Source organism: Phyllostomus discolor, chromosome 6 (assembly GCF_004126475.2).
Source record: "Phyllostomus discolor isolate MPI-MPIP mPhyDis1 chromosome 6, mPhyDis1.pri.v3, whole genome shotgun sequence".
Lineage (NCBI taxonomy): Eukaryota > Metazoa > Chordata > Mammalia > Chiroptera > Phyllostomidae > Phyllostomus > Phyllostomus discolor.
Window position 1 is genome coordinate 168,943,987 of NC_040908.2, and position 14,132 is coordinate 168,958,118.

Here is a 14,132-nt window from a genome sequence, read left to right on the forward strand (position 1 = left end):
GCAGACAAGGCCCGGCCCTCTTACCAAAGGCAGCCAGGCTGTCACCGACAGCAGCGTGGAAACTCGGGTCCCTGGGACAGCTGCCCCAGGGTCTGTCCCCACCCCCCACCCCCGCCCACAGGAAGGGCCAGGCTGGTGGTAGCAGGCCTCCCCCACTACTGCTTCGTGTGGGCGCGGGGGCTCGCCCTGGGGGTCAGCAAAGTCGTCCCAGGCAGAGCCCCAGCCCCCTGCCCCTACGGAGGACTTCCGAAATTACCTCTCTGCTTCTTGGCGCTTACTTTAATTAGCAATTGACCTCATTAATTCCAACTTGAGTTTCCAACAAAAAGAGGTCACAGAACTATTCAATTTACTACCTCCGATTTCCAGAGGGCCCACGGCAGCGGACCAGAGCCCCCCAGGTCCTGGGGCCTGAGCTCCCAGCTGAGAGCCCGGCTGCGTATTCTCAGACCTCGCTGCCCAGGGTCCCTTTCAGAGCTCAGCCGCGAAAGCTACTGTCGGAAGCACTGGCCTCGCTCCCAAACCCGCTTCGGATGCCCCTAGCCCCACGGAAACGCAAACCTCGCGCCGGCCGCCTGCCCTTCCATCCCGCGCAGACAGCCGGCGCGCAGACCCAACCGGAGGGCAGCTCCGCACCCTCCGAACCCCGCGGCGAGGCCCTCCGCTGGGTCGCACCTGCTCGCGCGATCCAGCGGCGCCCAGCTCGGGTGCAAGTGAGTGGTGGGCGTCTCCCGGCAGGCGCTCCGCGCCGCGGCCATCCTGCGGAAGCTCCTGGGCCCGCGGGCTGCGCGGGCGGAGCTGCCCGGCCGCCGGGAGAAGGGATGCCCGGGCCAAAGTTGCCAAGGGAAACTTGAGCAACTCCAGCGCGCCGGTGCCAGCCTCCTGCATAATTCACGGGCGGCGGCGGGACGCGGGGGCCGCTACGCTACCTGCACCGGCCTGGACTCCCACCCCGGAGGGGCGCGAGGCGGGCAAAGTCGAGCAGTTGGCGGGGACTCTGCGTGACCCCGGGGACCCGGGTGCCCGACCTGTGACCCCAGGGCCTGCAGCAGGTACGTCGACCCTGACCTTCCAGGGCCCGATGCACCAGTCGCGGGAACCTGGATAGTGGCTCCGGGCGCTAGTACAGGGCAAGATGACCGTAGCAGGGTCTCCAGAGACCTTGCGGCCGCAGCGCGAGTCCCCGCCCCCCGCGCGCCCCCTGGCGGCCCCGCGCCGGGTCCTCGGCCCCGCACGCTGGTCGGCGAGGGGCGACCTAGAGCAAAGAGACCCCCGGGTGGGGGGAGGGGATGAAGATAGAGCCACCTGCGTTGCCCCACGGGGAAACGCCGGGAGTGCTAGGGGTGAGGGTGTTCACGAGCGAGAAGGACAAAGCTCCTGGTCCGAGCTCTGAGCCCAAGCCACTTCCAAATTATTTTAAACCAGCCCTAAACCAGAAGAAAGCGCGGGCGGGGAGGGGCGGGGGTTGCGTGGGAGGGGGGGCGTTCTCCACAGAGAAGCGACCTCCACCCGACGCCCTATCCCCAGACTCCAGGTGTCCAGAACTGCGCTTACCCGATAGTTGGTGCTCCCGGAGTCCAAACGCACCCAAAATGCAGCCGGCGTGCCCGGTCCGGCGCCCGGGGGCCACCTACAGTCGTTCCCAGCCCGCGCTGGCTGCCCCTGCCACCCCCGCCCCGCGTCCCCGGCCATCGCCTTACCTGGAGCCGGGCCTCAGCCAGATCTCAGGGAGTCCGGGCAGGTCGGAGCCCCCTGGGGAGGGCCGGCGTCCGCTCGCACCTGGCTCGGCCGCGGGGACCGGCGCGGCGCCGCGCCCAGCCCGGCTGTAGCGCGGGAGCCCTAGCCGCTCGGCCGCTCAGGTGTCCGGGGTGGGGGAGGGGACGCTGCGGCCCCGCCCCACGCTGCTGCAGGAGGCCGGGAGCTCCTCTCCCGGGCGACTCAGCCGTCCCTCCCCTCTGCCCTGCGCGGGCGGTGGTGACTGGGGAGGATGGGGGAGGGGTCCTATTGCCAACAAGGGCGCGCGCGGCCCGGATCCGCGCGGGCGACCTGCGCGGACGTCTGCCCCAGCGAGACCGTGGGCCCGTCCCACCTGCCCCACCTGCTCGGGCGGTCGTCGCCGGCTCAGGAGCCGCGCGCCGGTCTGTTGTAGCAACGCCGGCGGGCCAGGCGCCCAAGGCTGCCCCGCCCCGCCCCGCCCCGCCCTCGCCGCGCGGCGGCCGCCCCCTCCGCGAAGAAACCGAGCGGGCCAGAAAGTCCCCTATTTTGTAAAGCTGGCTCGTCTGTGCAATTAGAGGACGCGGCCGGCGCCGGCCCTGGAGTATTTTACGTTCATAGGGTTTGGGAATACTGAGGCCCCTGCACATCGCGAGGTGCGCAGAGCCCAGAAAACTTTGTGCCGGGTTACTGCGCCGCCGGCGGTTCCCAGGCCGCCTTCCGCCTGGGCGCCTCCATCCAAGAAAGGTGGGGGATGGGGCCCGGGGAATAAACGCCAACCACTCAGGGGAACCCAAGAGGCCCAAAGCGCCCTCCAGAGACACCCGGAACCCCATCACATGCAGGACCCGGGGATCGCTGAGTTTGCCGGAACCGAGAGGAGCCTGTCCTGAGCGGAGGCCCCGCGGACTCACTCCTCCCAGCCCCGCGCGGGAGCACCGGGCAGAGAACTTCCCTGCAGGCCCCAACAACAACGCCCTGGGGGCTGCAGCCTGCGCGTGCTGAGAGTCAGCCACGGAGGGCTCTGGTCCCGAGTGTGCCAATACTCTGGACGGGGAGTTTTCCCTGCCTCCAGGATCTGCCCTCTGTAGTGGGGGAGGGGCGCCAGCGGCTTCCAGGTCAGGGACCCTCCCCTGACACCCCCCCCACGCGGCTCCCCCTTGTAAAGAAACTATATAGACAATACATGGTGTGTACTATTTTATGTATTATATACATAATTTTAATATATACTTCACAAATATTTTAAGTCAGTTTTACGAGGCACGCCTGAGAGGGTTGCAAGGGCCTAGGACTTCGGCATACCAAAGGCAAAGTTAAATATTTGCTCTAGATACTTTTTTTCCCTACTTGCATAATTGTCCCACATTTAAAAGCACTTAGGTTAAAAAAAAAAAGAAAGAAAGAAAGAAAAGTTGTGTTTGGGGCCTGAATGTTTCAGCTCACTCACGGAGTGGGAGCACCTTGGCTCCCGGGGGCAGCTCCCAGGAGCGGACTTTCTCCCCTCTGCCCCCTTACGCAGGAGACGTAATAAAATATTTGTTGAACGAATAAAGGAGGCAATTAATCAAGTCCTAATAATCCCCGGGATGAGGAAGGATGCCCTGGCAGGATCCTGCAGGCATAATCCCTTTGGCAGGGACCCGGGGATTCTGGGTTCCTCAGCAGCAGATCCAGATCCCAGATACAATGGGGGGAGGGGGCAGGGGGGAGCTACCGTTTCCTTTGCTGCCACCAGCCCCTCCCCGTAACCCCACATAAAACGTCGTCTCAACTAAAGTGGTGTGTTCAGGGTGTTGGGACCCTCAACCCCAATTTCAAAGGCAAGGCCCCAAGATACCACCTGCCTTCTCCCAGATTCCCACTCCCCTCCCCGATCACCCCTTCCCAGATTTCTAGAAACATCCTCACAGATAGCCAAGGTGGCGGCTGCCCAGAGCTCTGCTCAGAGCACGTTCCGGCTGCCCCGCAGAGGGCTCAAAGGTCAGAGCCACGCTGCCGGCCACCGGGAGTACCCCACCCCGGGGACCCAGGCCTCCGCCCGTCTGTCCACCCAGTGGCCGCGCCCTCCTCGACCACCCCACGGTCCCTGCCATCTGTTGGAGGCCCAACAGCAGCGCCCCCGGGAGAGCCCCATCTTTCTGCGTTTCAAGGACGGCAGGTGTCCTGCTTCTGTCCCAGTTTCCCTGCGCCCGTTTAGAGGTGTCCAGTTCAGCCGCGTGCCGGCAAAGCAGCATCTTCCCGGTCGGTCGGTCTTAAACACCTCCGGGGGTGGGGGCTGGGGGGGTGGGAAGCGGGCCATCGTGCCTGTGCTAGGTCCAGCTGCCCAGAGAAGTGCTGCTGGTTCCGGTTCCAGGAGGCTCCACCCCCAACCCACCCCTCCACAGCCTGTCCGTGCTGGGGCACCGGCCCTGGACAGGCACTGAGCCTCTATCATTAGCGGACTTCCCTCAGCAGCCTAATTTCTAGGGGCCCAGGGCGGCCCACGGCCAGGCCGGGAGCACCCCAGTCAGTTTCTGCTTAGGAAAAGGGAGCTTCTCCTTGTGGCCCAGGATCCCAGGGCTGCCTGCTGTGGCCCCTACAGGCTGCCTTCCTCTCCCTGCGAGCCCGGCGCCCACGGAGGAATGAGTGAGCCTGCAGACAGACAGACAGACTGGCCTCCAGCCAAAGAGCTGCTCTCTCTCCTGCGAAGCCGGAAGCAGTCCGCCGTCCGTCACGATGCAGATGGGGTGCCCGCTGAGCACGGGGCACCCTGGGACTGCCCTGCAAGAGGAACTGTTCTACAGAGAACTAGAAACTGGGACATCCTACCATTAAGGGGTGTGAAAAAGAACCGACTCCCCTGTCCCGGGAAAGACGTAATAAATATTGTGTGGCTTAGACTAACCCAGACGCTTGCTGCGTGCAGTGCGGTCCCTGTCTGTCTCTCCCAGGAGCAGCCCCGGGTCTGGGACCTCGCAGGCCGCACTGTTTGGCAGAAGGCTTCTTAGGTTGCCCGGGTGGGGTGACCTGACCCATCCCTTCAGCTCACAGGGGGCAGACTGAGGTGCTAAGAGGGATGGGACCTACCCGAGGCCATGAGGCCAGAGCCAGAGAAGGCAGGAATGCACGGGGGGAGCCAGGAAGGGCAGGGGTGCACGGGGGAACCAGAGAAGGCAGGGGTGCCCAGGGGGAGCTGGGGAAGGCAGGGGTGCACAGGGGGAGCTGGGGAAGGCAGAGGTGCACAGGGGGAGCTGGGGAAGGCAGAGGTGCAGAGGGAAAGCTGAGGAAGGCAGGGGTGCAGAGGGAAAGCTGAGGAAGGCAGGGGTGCAGAGGGGAAAACTGGGGAAGGCAGGGATGCACAGGGGAAGCCAGGAAGGCAGGGGTGCACAGGGGGAGCCAGGAAGGCAGGGGTGCAGAGGGGAAAACTGGGGAAGGCAGGGGTGCAGAGGGGGAAACTGGGGAAGGCAGGGATGCACAGGGGGAGCCAGGAAGGCAGGGGGGCCCGGGGGGAGCCAGGAAGGCAGGGGTGCCCAGGGGGAGCCGGGGAACGCAGGGGTGCAGAGGCGTGCACAGGCAAGTGCAGGTAAGGCAGGTACTCCAGCCAACGATCTGCCCCATGTGCAGCCCCTGCCAGACCCTGTTGCTTTTGCAATTCTTTCCTACAGACTTCCCACCACAGCCAGGGGTCTACTGCCCTCAAGCCCCCCCCCCCCCACACACACACACACTGAATCCTGGGCAAGTCACTCATTTCCCCATGATGTCAGGACAGCTTCTAGCGGGGTCCCATGAGCCGGTGGTGGGAATGCCCGCAGCTCTCACCAACCCCTCCGCTCCTCCACGAAGTGCCTCCCCTGTCGCCGGCCTGCAGGCCGACAGAGCGTTGTACGACCCTCCATTCATTGTCCACAGATTTATTTTGCATGGATTGGTTTTGCAAAGGCTCCTGGGAACGGTGTCTGAGCCTGAGAGCTGGGAGCGCCGAGGGCGCGCTTGCTCCTGCTGGAAGCCGCTGTGATCGTGATTGGAGGACAGGAGCTGGTCCTGCAGGACCGGAGGGGCTGGGGGCGGTGGGGGCAGAGGGGTGGCAGAGGGGCCTGGGGCTGCGGGCTGTTCCCCAGGCCCACTCAGGAAGCATCTCCCTCCCAGGCCTCCCGCGGTGCCCATGCAGCCAGGGGTCGGAGGCATCAGTGTTCGGGGCGGCACACGGTCCCTGTGGAGCAGAGCCGGCAGGTTGGGAGGTGACCGGCCCCTGGCTTCTAAGAAGTGCCATTGGCCCCCCCTGGCTCACAGCAGGGACCTTGAGGAGCTCCTGCATGGGTTGGGGGGGGGGACTTCCTCCTCTGCGTCTCCCTTTTCGGGTCCCTCACACCTGCCTCCGGGGGTCAGTTCTCACATACAACGCCCCGCCTCCAAGTCCCGTTGCAGGCAGAGCTCTCCGGGGAAACCTAGACTGAAGTAAGTGCGTGTCTGGTGAGCCTGCCACGAAGAGGCAGCCAGGATCGGACCGTGGCACCTGCCCCAGGGAGGACGTGAACTTGGGCCACAGTGCAGCCACCCTCAGGGCCAGGAGGGCTCCGCTGATGCGAAACAACCCAGCAATTGGACGCTATAGTCAGAACGTTAAACACACCGGAAGGGCCCGTTCTAACAGAGGACGGAGTGGAGGAGGGGGAAACTCCAGACGGAGCTGTTGGAGCCACGCTGCTCACACCAGTCACAGCAGGAGGGGGCGGGGCGGGAGCCGAGACTCCCCTCGTGTTCTAACCGGCCTGGGAATTACACTTCTGGGAACGTTCCGGGCTCGGTCGATGCCTGGATACGCACGTGGACCTTCAGGTAACCCTCTGAGGGACCCGCTCAGACACCCGCCGGACACCCATTATCCAGCTGCGACTGGGATATGACCAGAGTGCCTGGCAGCCCTCACCCGGACCGCCTGACACCCACGAACGGCCATTCTGGGCCGATCCCAGGGCTCAGAACGCAGGACCCATCCTTCTCAAGAAGGCGCCGTTTACTGCGCGACCTTTTCACTGTCCTTTCTTCACTGGAATCCTTCTGGGGTTCGCCCAGTGCATCCCTGTTGGCCACCCCCAAGGCCCTCGAACGAACCCTGTTCATTCCACTGCACGCAATCCCAAACCAGACCAGGACAGGGCTTTCTTAAACCTGGCATGTATCCGAAGGAGTAAGCATGCAAAAAAAAAAAATAAACAGTACAGAGACTTGTATCTAGAACACAGAAGAGACTCGGTAAAAAACACAAACCGATACAAAGAACGGGCCACACACTTGGATGGATCTCACAGAAGGGGCAGCCAAAGCGGCCTGCGGGCCTGCGAGAAAGTGCTCGGTTTTATTGGTCAACAGAGACGTGGGAAAGGAACCATGTGGCCACACCCAGTGCCTGAAACGGAAAAGCGAACCATCCCGACGCTGCAGACCGGCCGCACCTATCTGTGCGCAGCCGGTGGGAGGGCGGATGGATACGCCCGCCTGGGAAAACCGTCCGGCAGGATCCGCCGCGTCCCAGCCACGCTGCTGCCGGGGAGCGAGCGCCTCTGTGCCCTCCCAGTGCTCAAAAGGTCCTCACGACACTGGTACCCCGCCCCCTCCTGGAGGCCGGTCCACAGCGAGGGGAATGGAGGACTCAGGCCACGCCCGTGCGGAGGAAAGCCCGTCGGAAACAGAAGTGGATGCTCAGCGCCCCGGGCGGAAGCACAGATGAAGTTCCCCGGTGCGGTGCCGGGCGACAGGTGCACACACTGATTCCACTGTGGCCAGGAGGGAAGCCGGCAAGCGTGCTGGGTGGCACTGGACGTGCTGGGCGCCGGGACCTGGAGGGGCCACAAGGAGACCTCTGGACGCTGGGGGCCTTCTGCTTCTCCTCGGGGAGCTGTTTCTGTGGGCGCCGCCACTGTGGGGAAACGGGCTGCGCGCTGCCCTTGTGATTCCCTTGTTTCCTGTAGACAGACCCGTGGGCAGTAAACACGGGCTTCCCAAGAGCACGGGCAGACTTCAGAAACGGGACAGGCGAAAGGGACCGCAGATCAGTTGTACGGAAAAGCTGTGTTTGTCACCAGGTGGGAGACGGGCCCAGAGAGACCACCTAACAGCAGCCCCCACCTTCCCCAGAGCACTCAGTGCACCCGACTCTCCCTCCCTCCCTGTCGCCTGCCCGTTGGGACACCTCACATCGACTACCTGTCTTCCATTGTCACCTGGCAACTACAGTGTGATCTCGCGCTGTGGGCCCCAGACGGCCCGGGGCTCTCTGCAATGACCGAGTGCTCACTCTGCCGGGCTCGCCTGGCCGGCCCGCAGCTCTTCCCCAGCGTCTGGCGTGCACAGTAGGACCTCAGCTGCTTCCAGTGGATGAAGGAGGGAAGGGAGGAGAGACAGAGGGGCGGGGAGGGAGAGGGCCTGGGGGGATTTCGTCTACCGTAAATGTGCTTTATAAAAATGTATAAAAAAAAAAGAGGACTGCCCATGAATGCTCTGTAGCACAGGCCTCAGCAAACGTGGGGAACTACAGCTAAACCCTCACCCACGCCTCGTCACAGAATAAGCTTCCGGTGGAGGAGGGACGTAGCCATTAAATGCAAAATAAAAAAGAGTAGAGAAGAGCCACCCATGACTATCCTCAGGGCCTCGGGGTGCAGAAGGCTGCGGGGCCTTTCTGGAGGTGCTGGACGTTGTAGAGGCGGCTGGCGCCGGGCCTCGGCTGGGGCGGGGCCTGTAGGGGGGGCCGAGGCCAGAAAGGGAGGGGGGAGGGGCCAGAGGACGTGTTTAAACCCACGTATTAAAGAGTTCGTACATGCTGTAAATGTATAAAGGACCTCCACCAAGCATTCATAACAGGTTTAACACCGCTATTTAGGACGTAGTAAACATCATCAAAAACCTGAACAGAAACATGAGTAAATGACGGGAACATTAAGATATTAAAGTGTGAGTCACTTCAAGGAAAGGCGCCGGATGAAGCGAGCACCCGTGTGGGGTACAGAAACGACCTCCCCGTGGGCCGTAGGTGCATTTACAAGACAAACAGGAGACACCTCCTAGAGGAACACATCGTGCAGAAAAGCTTTCCGGTCTTGGGCGAGGCAGAGCTCTGGGTCACGACAAGAAAGCACGATCCGAGGAAGAGAAGGAAGCGGATGAGCTGGACTCGCTCAAGGTCGGAAACGCCGGCTCTTCTGAGAAAACGCTCTAGAGAGAGCGGAAGGACAGGCGCTGGGAGAAGGTGCTGGCGGATCCCCTGCCTGACAAAGCAGTCGGACCCGGAGTCACCGAGAGGTCTCCGAACTCGGCAAGAATAAAACAAGCAGCCCGGGGACCATACGGGGGAAGGCGTGGAGCCTGCACGCCAAAGCCGTGGAGACGGCCGAGGAGTGCAGGCCAGGCGGCTCCACGCCGGGCGTCACCGGAGGACGGCGGAGTGAACCGCACGCCCCTTGGAAACGGTGCTGGGCGGGCTGGGGAGCCACGGGAACTCTGCCACGTCTCAGTGGCAGCGTGGAAGGACATAGGTGGCCGTGTCCTTTGGAAAAACAGCGTGGCAATTGCTCATGAAGTCAAGCATGCGTCTCGGAAGATATTTGACCCGGCATTTATCCAAGAGAAACAAAAAGCCGTGCTCACAGTAAAACCTGTTATGAATGCTTGTAGCAGTTTCAGCGCCCTCAGCCAGAGACCCGGAGGCGGCCAGATGCCTGCCCCCCAGCCCCCGAGCCTCTCACTTCTCCAAGTGCTTCTTCACATCTTCTTCCTTCCCACGTCCCGTGGCCCGTGTGATCCCACCTCCACCCATTCCCAGCTGGTGCCTGAACCCTGTCCTTCCATCTGGAGTCACCGGGTGCCCACCCTCCTGGGTCAGATCCAAGGGCCTCCCAAGGTCCTCGGAGCCCCGGCCTTCTCCCCCCACCTCAGTCCTCAGCCCCTCCCAGGAGCGGCTCCCACGGGCCCCCCTTCAGGGAACCTGACCGTGGGGCTTCTGCCTGCGCTCTCACCCACCAGGCTGGGTGGCCCTCAGGTCCCTGGAGAGCCTGTCCCCCAAACCCCGACATGGGGCCGGGCCCCCTGGGACAGGCGGCCTTCTCTCTGGCCCCTGCCCCCTCGTGTTGCCATGTGGTCAGCGAGGGCTGGGCCCACTCCAGATGTGGGTGCGCATACCGGCCCCCAAGCTCAAAGGGCAGGAGCAGGCAGAGGAAAGAGGCTGGCCAGTCCTGGGGGACGATGGGGGGCAGAAGTTCAGGTTTATGAAGCCCGGGAACCTCCGAGGCAAGAGGGGGTCTCCTCCCCACCCTCCCGCACCCTAAAATGTGCCCAGAGGCCCAGGTGGCATTCAGTCACAAACCCCATCCCGACATCCTCAACGCCGCCCACTTCCCCAGGTCCATGACCTTGGACCAGCTCCCACGTCCAAGGACAGAGAGCTGGGAGGAGCCTCCAATGGCCTGGGGCGGCTCTCAGCTGGCTTGAAGGTCAAGGATGTTGAGGTCCCGGGGTGACCTCTTCCCGCACCAGGTCTCTGAATTAACTCCACGCAGGTACGTGGCCTCGCTGCTGCGGGGATCCCGGTGTGCCTGCCGGGCACGGCGGAGGACGCCGCCGGGGGTCAGACACACGCTCCGGCTCGTGGAGCTCAGGATTGAAGGCTGGAAAAGGCCGGCTTCCCAGACAAAGGGGACGGGTTACATGTGGGAGTGCAGCAGAGCGGGGGCCACGGGGACTGGCAGGCACGTGGGCTACGAGGGGCCGTGACAACGTGTCACAGCCCCCTCACAAGCACGCAGAGTGGTTTCCGTGAGAAGAACGGACCTCCGGCCATCCACTGCTCTGCGGCAATGGACTTGAAGACAGTGGGGTCTTCACATCTTAAAGAAGTTGAAGACGAACGACAGCAACGCTTCCGGCCTGTCGCTGCTGTCCGGGACAGGGATGGGCCCGTTCGGTGGGCTTCCCACTTCTGAAGAGGCCTCTCCCCTGGGCCGGAGTCGAGGAAATGAATTCCGGAGCCAGTAGGTCATCGAAAAGTCAGATGAAAATGTCAAACATGAATTATCTGACTTTCTCCGACAGGCCCCTGGATACCTTCTCTCCCTCTCGGCTGGCAGCCAGGAGTAGAGGGTTCGAGAGTTTGAATGCCACACGGGGGTCTGCCCTGAGCTCGCCCCTCGGGCCGGGGCTGGGTGCAGGGCCCTAAGACAGGAGGCCGGTCCAGGGGCTGTGTGGGCTGGTGCTGGGGAGCCCTGGGGTCCTGGCCGAGGGGTCTGTGTCCCGTCCCAGGCGACTGTAACCCCTCACCATACACTCAGGGCACGCTGGGGCCCGGAGGCCCGGCTGTAGTGGGTAAAGTGGGGCACTCGGGGGCGGACACGTAGACCTACCAGAGGCCGGCAGACAGGAGGCAGCCTCCCACTGCTTCCCCTGGCCGCTGCCGTCACCTGGTGGCCCGTCCCTGCCCTGCTGTGTCCGGGGGCTCCGGGGTGGGACGCTGCTCCAGGACCACCATGGCTTCCTCGCTGTGAAGCGCCTCCAACACACGGAGCGACGAGAGGGGACGGGCTGTCGGTCATCCCGATGGTGGCAGAAGCCAGCAGACAGGAGGGGACAGGAGAGGGCACACCCCCCCATCACCGAGCGCCCCTTCACCACCCATGGCAGCAGGTGACAAAGGCCCGGCATCAGCCCAGCCTGCCACGGGGACCGTCGGACACAGAACAGGGCTGCGCGGGTGATGCCCAGTGTCCGCCTGACTCTCACGGACGCGCGTGAACACATCGTTACGGCATTGTCTGTGTGCACGATCGGGGCCGGCGCTGAAGGTGAAAAGCCCCAGCACCCCCTCCCCCGGGAAGATCTGCGCCCCTCTGTCGGCATGTCCCCCCACCCCCGAATCCCCGTTTATTCCCGGCACACCTCTGCGGTGTGGGGCGGGGGGCGGGGGTGGGCCTGGGTTTGGGAGGAGGGAGACGGCTGAGCAGCTTCCTGACCCCAGACTGTGCCCCGTCGTGTTAGGGGCAGTGTCAGCCCGTGCCTGCCAGGTCCCCGAAACTCTCTGGACCTCAACACCATCCCCGCACCCCCCAGCAAATGATACTGAATGGCTGTCCTGTGTCCGGTCAGACAGCCGACGGAGGAGCACACGTCAGGAGCCGGGAACACAGAGATCGGGACCCCCCACCTCCAGCCAGTCGGGCGGGCGGGCAGCCGGGTGGGTGGGCTGGGCCCGGGGCCGGGACGGCTGTGGGATCCGGGCCCCCAGGGCCCTGTTCTGCCTGCACCAGCCGGACGATGCTGCCCTGGCTGCACCTCGCCCCAGAGTCCTTGTCTGTGAACCAGGGGCGATGACAGTGTGCATTTCAGGGGGGTTATGAGAGCAGATAAAACCATGTGCAGAGCGCGGACGGGGCTCAGCACAGAGCCGGCCACATAATAATGAGTGCTCCGTGATGTCAGCTCTTGTCACCGTGGAGACTGGCGGAGACGATGAAAGCCATTTAAACTCGAAACCGGAGACCCGAGATGGTACTCGGGCTGTGCCCGGCTGCCAGGGAGGCAGCGCTTGGGAGCTGAGTCAGACCCCGACCCTGTGCAGCTCCGGGGGGCAGGGGGCTGCCGGGCAGTGACCTGGGCCCGGCACGGAGAACTGGCGGAGACATCTGAGCCGCAGCCCTCACCTGGAGCCCACCTCCGGAGTCAGGAACGCCGGCGGTACCTGCGCACAACCTGAGGACAGATTTCGAAGCAAGTTCCAGGATTCTGAGAATACAGATGGTTTTTACAGTAGTAAAATGACTTGATTTTTAAATTAAATTTTCAAATAATGTGGATTTCTTTCAACGATAGCAAAACCCTCCTCTACGCCTCTGGCTGCTGGCTCTGCCCCGACCAGACGCCCTGTACACTCAGGGGGCTGCACCCCCCAGCTCACGGTCCGCACCAGCTGGGCACACCCCTGGCGACCCCGAGTCTGGCTCACCCTGAATCACTGGGCTGTCTCATGGGGACCGTGCCCGGCTGCAGGACGTGTCAGGCGGAGGTGAAAAGGGACGGCGTGGGGACCACGGCAGGCACCTGTGCTGGCTGCAGCCTGCGCAGGGGGCGGCCAGGGGCCTTCCCACCCATATGGGGTGGCTGCCTGAGAACAGAAAAGGGGGTTTCATCTCAACGCGCGGCCCACCGAGAGGTTGTCTCCCCTCCTTCATTCGCAATGATCGAGCTCTTACTGAACCAGCCTTTGTGTCCTAGACCTCGGCAGGGACGACGGGTAATTGGCCCAGTAATAACTTAATTACGGAAGGCTCATTACGAAGAATTACAACCAGCGTCTCTCCTGCGATGGCTCCTCCTCAGCCCCCTTCCGTGAGTGCCTTTAAAGCCCAAGCCGCAGAGAGCTCACACTCAGAGCCAAGAGCCCTGGCCGGGTTGCTCCGTGGGTTGCAGCGTCGCCCTTGGACCAGGAGGTGGCTGGTTTAATCCCCCCCGGTCAGGGCACACGCCTGGGTTGCAAGTTCGATCCTTGGTCAGAGCATGCATAGGAGGCAACGGATCGATGTTGCTCTCTCATATCGATGTTGCTCTTTCTCTCTCTCTGCCTCCTCCCTTCCTCTCCCTCTAAAATCAATAAACATGTCCTTGGGTGAAGATTGAAGGGGGAGAGCCCAGAGGTGCCCACAGCTGGCCGCTGCAAAAGGCACAAAGGAAAAGGCAAGCGGCACTTTCATGCAGACGCAGGAAAGATCCAAAGCTACTGGGGGAGATGTGGTCCATTGTTTTAATAACAACCAAATACAGACCGCTGCCATACCCGAGTTTTTTAAATTTTATTTTCGATTCTGCACTGAGAGCTCGGATAGTTCTCCAGGCTCGTGCAGGAAGGTGTGTCTTGTTGCCACACGGGTTCTTAAAAATAGCAAATTAGGCAGAAGGCAGCACAATTAAAAACCAAGGCAGCTGGGTGCAGCAGGCTCTCTGTCCGGCCGAGGGTCTCTGCGCCACGCCATCGGAAGAGCGAGGTGGGTGCGGTGTGGCTGGAGCTGGGCCACAAGTCGGCATGGGCAGCGGGGAGGTGGCAGACGCTGCGCCCTGACGGACACACCGCCGGCGGCCCCTCAGAGCCGGGGCGCCTCACGCCGGTCTAACGCAGGACGAGACACGTGAGCCCAGGGCACCGCGGCGGAGCAAGGCACCCGCCAGCTGGGCCGGACGGCCTGTGGGGGGCAGCCGTGAGCCTCGGGGGCGGACCTCGGAACGGGGAGACAGGGCGGGCGCTGGAGGCAGCTGAAGGGGGCTGGACCCACCAGCGGGGCCACGTCACATGGCCGTGACAAACGTCCCCCAGTGAGCCCATCACTGCTTCCTGCCACCCACCGCGGTGCGTCTCGGTGACTCCGCACGGCTGTCCTCCACCGGCCCCCCAAATTGCC

General features: G+C 63.2%; 1 protein-coding gene across 2 annotated transcripts in view; it reads right to left on the reverse strand.

The window, feature by feature from the left end:
* Window positions 1-1,770, reverse strand: part of SHANK2 (SH3 and multiple ankyrin repeat domains 2) — a 293,436-nt gene extending 291,666 nt beyond the window's left edge. For both annotated transcript variants that reach the window (XM_036029823.1, XM_028503888.2), the window contains exon 1: window positions 1,701-1,770. The gene's annotated coding sequence lies outside the window, so the exon portion shown is untranslated. The remainder of the gene's footprint in view (window positions 1-1,700) is intronic.
* Between the last annotated feature and the right edge of the window lie 12,362 nt (window positions 1,771-14,132).